The sequence below is a fragment of the Lactuca saligna genome, chromosome 9 (genome assembly GCF_052625555.1).
Source record: "Lactuca saligna cultivar CGN05327 chromosome 9, ASM5262555v1, whole genome shotgun sequence".
Classification (NCBI taxonomy): Eukaryota; Viridiplantae; Streptophyta; class Magnoliopsida; order Asterales; family Asteraceae; genus Lactuca; species Lactuca saligna.
The window spans coordinates 143,387,374-143,394,806 of record NC_136425.1 but is presented as its reverse complement, the minus strand read 5'-3'; the positions used below and the strand labels follow the sequence as shown (position 1 = coordinate 143,394,806).

The 7,433-nt window shown below is 29.2% G+C and overlaps 1 long non-coding RNA gene across 1 annotated transcript; it reads right to left on the bottom strand.

Moving 5' to 3' along the window:
* Nucleotides 1-2,159: 2,159 nt before the first annotated feature.
* On the bottom strand, nucleotides 2,160-3,343 carry LOC145018068 (uncharacterized). Its single transcript, XR_013666814.1, has 2 exons — nucleotides 3,151-3,343; nucleotides 2,160-2,427 (listed from the first exon to the last, which is right to left on the bottom strand). It is a non-coding gene; the product is annotated as an uncharacterized LOC145018068 (long non-coding RNA).
* Nucleotides 3,344-7,433: the final 4,090 nt, after the last annotated feature.

The window sequence follows — 7,433 nt, the reverse complement described above, 5'->3', positions numbered from 1 at the left end:
CTCACATAAGTTAAATCCATGATGATTCATGATACACCATGAAACCATCTAACCATTGGGATGAGAAGCTCCTGGTTCTTCACCGTTCTTGCTATCAGCCATCCACGGGTATGAAGACTCCCGCCCAACACCTAGTGGGCCTATAAGGACAGGACCATCATCCTATCGACCTGCAAGAACCCAATCAACATCCCACTCAATACTTACCAAAAGATAATATGAGCCATACAATTCTATAACATACAATCCTTCCACAGTCCAGGTTGCCACTAACGGATCATCAAACGTAACGTCTCCTTACTCGATTAGAAAATAGGATAGACAGTTAAACGCTTGTTTCAAATCGAAAGCTATAAATCAGATAAGAATCATGTTGCAAAGTCAGACCAAGTGTTCTTAGTCTCTCTTACTTAGTCCACATCAATGTTCTAAATAACGTTAAACGTGACTTGGCGGCAATGTCAAGCCTCAAGCTTTTTCAAGCTGTGGTGAAGTGAGTCATGTCGTTTGTAAGGTGTGACTTAAGGCGTTAATTTTGTATATAATTAATAAATTTTATATATTTTCTACTATTATTCATTTTTATATACAGATATGACTTAAGACGACATTTTGTTAAAGCTTGGTGGCAAATACAAACCTTGGAGCCATGAAGAACTTTTTAGAACCTTGGTCCACATACACCCCTCACGACAATATTTATTGAACTGCCAACATTTCACACTTCCAAGGAGAAAACACGCTACTCCTTTGGCTGAAAAACATCTAGCGAATAAAAAGTCCATTCGTGACATCATAATAAGAAGCAATGGTGAGGAAATCAACAATCTTCAATCTTCCATGGTCAATAAACATCATTGAGCTCTAGGATATGTAACAATGTAGAAAAACTCCAAAGGGAATAATCAACACAAGCTATCTAAAGTAATAAAAAAAAAATGACTTTTTAGTGAAAACCCATGAAAAATGCCCCTTTCGTAAATAAGAACTCGAAATCAGTTCCGTGCTTCCCAAATCCTTTTAATAACTCCCCCTCGACATCATATTGGTCTACAAAATAATTATGAAGAGCGTTCGCTAAAGACATGAAGATCCAAAAGCATCATGTAACAAATCAAGATCAAGATTTTCAATCAAACTTGATCAAGAAGAGCCAAAGTCGAGAGACATAAAACCATATAGTCAATCACAGCAACTAAACTCCATATATGCTCATCGAGACACCAAAAATACCCGACTTCAATAAATCATTTTCATGTTTCACTAAAAATCATCATGCTGAATAGTCATAATCTTCTTTTGAATGTCCGTATCAAATTCTCCCCCTTTCTATAATCGAAATTTGATTATAAAACCTTCAAATAAGCATGAGATTGTGCTCAAATCGGATATATCAATGCTGTACTCCCCATTGACAAGTGGAATAAAATGAAACTCCAAATTCGAAAAATAGAAAATATGACAGTTTTCGAAATTTTGACTTTCTTTTACTTGAATGGGAATCAAATATGTAGTGTTCACGTTAAATAATCTTGCAAAAAAAAATCAGATCTGATCATCCCGAACATCAACTCCAAAATTGGCAATTATTTTGTTAATCGGGCCAAAACTGTCGGTTTATCTGAAACTCGAGGGACCAAATGTGAACATTTTGTTTCTTCCCCACTTAAGAATCAGATCGTCAATGGAGTATGAGTCATTTTAAAATTGGAAGAAATTAATAATCTTTGTAATTATCAGTGGTAAAAAGCAAGTTGGGACCGAAGATGCTTTAATACGAAAGAGATTTTTGAAATCTTGAGTACTAAATGATGCTTTTGAGATTGAACAAAAATGTCTTAGAAGCCGAAGAGCTTAAGCCTATATTTTGGTTTAATTCAAAAAAAATCATCCATAATCTATTATTATTATTATTATTATTATTATTATTATTATTATTATTATTATTATTATTATTTTTGCAATTTAACATTTAAAATCAATAAACACTTGCAAAATAACCATTGTAACCGGTTAATGTTAGTTTTAAGGGTTAAATTGCAAATAAAAAATCACGAATGGTTTTTTGTTAATAAGATTAAAATTTAAAGATTTTTCTTTTTATATATATTAAATTTATTTGAGGAAAATTTATATATATTTTTTTTAAAAACTCAAAATAAAGATAACTTTTTTTTATTAAAAAGCACAATAGATAACCTATATGTCATTTTGGACTTTTTGTGATTATCTTTAATAGATATCAATATTACAATCATAAATATATCATCTATATCTTATATAACTAAAGAAGACCTCGTTGATTTGTCGCAAGAAGTGCATTTTTAGGCAAAATGCTACTTCATTGTTGAATTTTCAGGTCTTGAGTGTAAAATGTTTACCATAAAACTACCGCTCACCGAAGATATTTTCACAATCGAAAGACACCTAAGAAATAAAAGATTTATCAGAAGGTGTTATTCCTAGATAAAATTCCATTATATACACTATATGGTTTAGAAATGTATTTCTTACGACAAATGAATAAGTCTTTTTTTGTGTTTACTAATGCCTCATAGTGAACACAAAATTTTATTGTGACATTTTATCAGGTTTTGCACCCTCTTAATCGATCACCATTTTATGACAAATCAACAAAACCGACACTAACCAATTACAAGGGTTAACTACAAGTATTTGTCAGTTTCAATGGTTAAATTATTAAAATAATAATAATAATAATAATAATAATAATAATTTTTTGTTCATAGAACCAAAATTATTATTATTATTTTTTTCAAAAAGTTAATTGCAAAGATACAGCGAATTGATTCCGAATTAATTTGATTAGCCACTGAATTCATCGTATCTGCCTTTTGCCAGAGTTCACAGAGGCTTGAAACGATTAATAACATCAACACAATACTGAAGTCAACTGAATTAATAACAAGAAACGAACATGTCAATTTCAAATCCTGAACCTCTCTTCGATTCCAGTTCATCGTAATAGACTTAGGGAAAGTAAAATCATTCTTTTATGAACCAACCTTCAACACAATCAGCAATCTTCATCATCAACATCCAATATTCAACCAATTTGTTAAAATTGACAATCAACTCATCAAATTATATGATATCAATCGACAACCAAAACCGGATAAAAACATTTACCTTCACATCGATTTCCAATATAATCACCAAAATCATTGAATTGAATATCCAGATCAAACAAATTTCGACAATATACGAACTCTAGAAAAATGATAAATTAATCGACAGCGGTGGATAAGAATTTGAGAAACAAATTTCGATTTGAGAATATGATATGAAGAATCGAATGAGTGGATGCTTCTCTGATTGAATCATGGATAATCAATATACGAACTGGACTCGAATTATTAACGCCAAAGCATTTCGAAATTGGGCCAAAGAAATTTTATATGAACAGTAACATACCGGAAATAGACTGGATCAAAAACAAAATTGGGCTGGAATTTTACGATTTGATCCAATAAGAATATGAACACAAAAAAGATCACACAAGTTTGGGATAAATTTGGGCTTTGAACAGTTAAACTCTTCATATCTGAAAAGCATAAAAATATGAACTATCTATTCCTAATAAATGAAACCTTTTCCGCCATGTGTCACTATACTTTACCATTTCATATGTAAGTTAAATTACCTTTTTACCCCAATAATATCTAATTGCATTGACCAATAAAAATCCATTTACATTAGGAACTAATAAAGAAGTAAATGGTAAAAAATATATTTGTTATATATAAATTGATATCCCTTAACATCAGCAGTTGGTTTAAATTTATATTTCAAATTTGAAATTTTTTATCAATATTTCCGGAAATTATCTTTAATATGTAAAACAATAATATACTTACCCATTTTATTTAGTCACTGTATATTATATTCAATTCAATGAAACTCAATAACTATATACTATTTATCACAGAAATCGTCTCATGTGTATCAAAAATCTTCTTCTCTAGTTTTTTTGCTTTTGTAGTTTTGTATTTGTGTGTGTATGTGTTATTGTGTCATTGTGGTTGACTGTTTGTTTCTATTGTTTTTTGTTACTACCGCTGTTCTTTTTTTTTTTCCTTCACCACAGAAACATTCTACATCACAAAAAACAGTTACCTTATTACCTTATAATTCCTAATTTCTAATTAATTCTTTATTTGTTGTCTATTCTAAAAAGAGTTTTCATTGTAGGAACCCACAAAATAATATTTATAAATAATTTTGGGTACTTTTCGAAATCGAGTTTCCAACTTAAAATTTGATATTTTATGCCTATTATTTTTTTTACCAATTATTCATTAACAATTAAACATATAATCATAGTAAAACTTATAACAAATACACTAAGGGTTTAAATTTCAGCTTCATAATAATAATGATTGAAGTTAAGTTTAGTTATTTATTTTCCTTAATTATCCAAATACACTAGGGGTTTAAATTTCAGCTTTCTACATAAAGTATTAGGGTCTGTTCGGGACCAGTTTTTCCCACGTTAAACTCCTCATTTTTCAAAACTGTTTCACATGTTGAGAGATCAAGTTATTAGATTTAAAAGTATTATTTGCACACCTTCCAAATATTTTTCTATGATTTATGGAGAAGTTTACAAAACTTCCTCGCATAACAGTTTAATCCGGATTAGTCTGGATAAATGGTCGTTTTTACCCTAGCTAGACGTATTTCTGGATTATGGTCGAAACTAATGAAGTGTATATGACTCAATTATGAAACTTTGTGCCCTAATTTCGATCAAAAATGGTTTTCCATGACTGAGATAGGATATTTCAAAGACAGGGACTTATTAGGAAAAAAAATCCTGTAATCACAGTTTTGGCTTTTTAGGGTTAATTAGCTTCTTAACCCCTTAAGACCCAATCCAAAAGGGAAAACTGCAATAAAGTCCCTACATATTTGCCTCATAATCGATTTAGTCCCTATATTTATTTTTTATTCAATTAAGTTCCAAATACCGGTAATCGTATTCAATTTAACCCTTTGAAACGGTCAACAAGTCATCCAACTTTTAAAAATTACATTTTTGGCTCAAATTTCAAAATTTATTACAAATTTGGTCCAAAATTTATACTTTTGGCCCCGATTTTAAATTTTGTTACAAATTTTGTCCAAACTTTACCCTTTTTGCCTAAATTTTAGAATTTTATTATGAATTCATCATAACTTTAGTTTTTATTACAACTTTTTTTTCTCAAAAAATTGTTTCTAATATGTTTTTCCTTTATAAAATCATATTTATATAAAAAAAACGTATTTTCACATAAAAATCTTATATTTTCTATATAAAAAACTTTTTTTACAAAATTTTTGTATATGAAGTATCTAGTTATAAAAATATATATTTTTAAGTATATAAATATATACAAATCCGTTTTTATAAAAAATGTATACAAACACCTATCACCTATATATATATATATATATATATATATATATATATATATATATATATATATATATATATATATATATATATATATATATATATGCACACAAATAGGTGTGTATCTATATTTTTTTTTATAAAATCGTGTTTGTTCATATTTTTTTTTTATAAAAACGTGTTTGGCTAATTTTTTATATAATACTTTTTTGTATACATTTTATAAAATCGTGTGTGTATACATTTTATAAAAGCGTGTTTAAATCATTTTTTATATAATACGTGTTTGTATATATTTTATAAAATCGTGTTTGTATACATTTTATAAAATGTATACAAACACGTATCATAAAAATTATTTAAACAAGTTTTTTAAAAAAATGTAAACAAACACGATTTTATATAAAAAATCTAGATAAAATAGGTGTTTGTATACATTTTTTTGTAAAAAGGGTAAAGTTTGGACCAAATTTATAACGAAATTTAAAATCCGGGCCAAAACTGTAAATTTTGGACCAAATTTGTAATAAATTTTGAAATCTGGGCCAATAATGTAATTTTTGAAAGTTGGATGACCTGTTGACCGGGTCAAATGATTAAATTGAATACAATTACTGGTATTTGAGACTTAATTAAATAATATATATATATATATATATATATATATATATATATATATATATATATATATATATATATATATATATATATATATATATAGGGACTAAATCGATTATGAGGCCAATATGTAGGGATTTTATTGCAGTTTTCCCAATCCAAAATGACTTATAACCTGGAAAATGAGTACTTCACAGGAGTGACAAATCATTGAGTCCAAAGTTTCATCCCAACTTCAATTATGACTCAATATAATTTTTAATGAGGAACGAAAGTATAATGCCCCTTTTGGTAACATTATCAAGTTAGGGTTTGATTTCTCAACAAACTCTAGCTTCTCCATCTCGAAACCCAACCACCCATGGCCAACCTAGCACGGTGGTTGTTGGTAAACGGGAATGGCAGCCATGGCCAAGGCCATTGTGATTCTCGGCTATACCCAAAAAAGAACAACAGATAAGAAGAACAAAGGACTTTAATCATTCAACATGATCCCCCCTTGATTCCTACTTCTTTCTTGACCTTTCTACCCTTCCTTCTTCCTTGGATCGACACCCACTGCAACCTCCTTCTAGATCATATCCCACTCTCTTTCTCTTTCTCTTCTAGGGAAAATCATGGCACCCACACACATACTGAAACTAAGTTTGTATGTGTAGGTTTTGGGCTTAAAAAAAGTTATACATCCATATACACGTGATTTCTATGAATTGGGCAAAAAGTAATTGGATGTAATCCCAAACCATATGATCCCGTCAAATTTCATCGGCTAAAACCTTGAATGTCAGTTATAGCCCTCAATCACTGCCATAATGACGAAACATACCCTAAAACTAAAAAGCTTTACATAAATAGTTTTCTACTTTAGCACAAAAACCCTTACTAAAAAATCTTTAGATTTCTTTTAATTAATTTTTTCCCTATATATATATATATATATATATATATATATATATATATATATATATATATATATATATATATATATATATATATATATATATATATATATTTGTTTTTATTTATTTTTTGTTTACAAGAAAATTGAATACTTGAAAAATAGGGTGTTACAACTCTCCCCCACTTGAATCAGTCTTTGTCCTTGAAGTCACTACTAGAAAACGTTTTTGTATTATATGCTTGCAACTCCACTTTCAGCTATTAGGTCCACCTGGGACATTTATAATGTGGTCATTGATCTTTTACTAACTCAACTCCTTGTGCACGATGTCTTCATCCCTCCTTTAAGGATAGCAACCAACTTCTCTATATAATTGAGTTGCTCACCAAATTGAAACATGTCATTCATCTTATGCATAACATTTGTGCTCCCTAGTATTCGATAGTCGATCTTACTCCACACATAGGCGTCTTGCACTTCTTACTACATAATAGG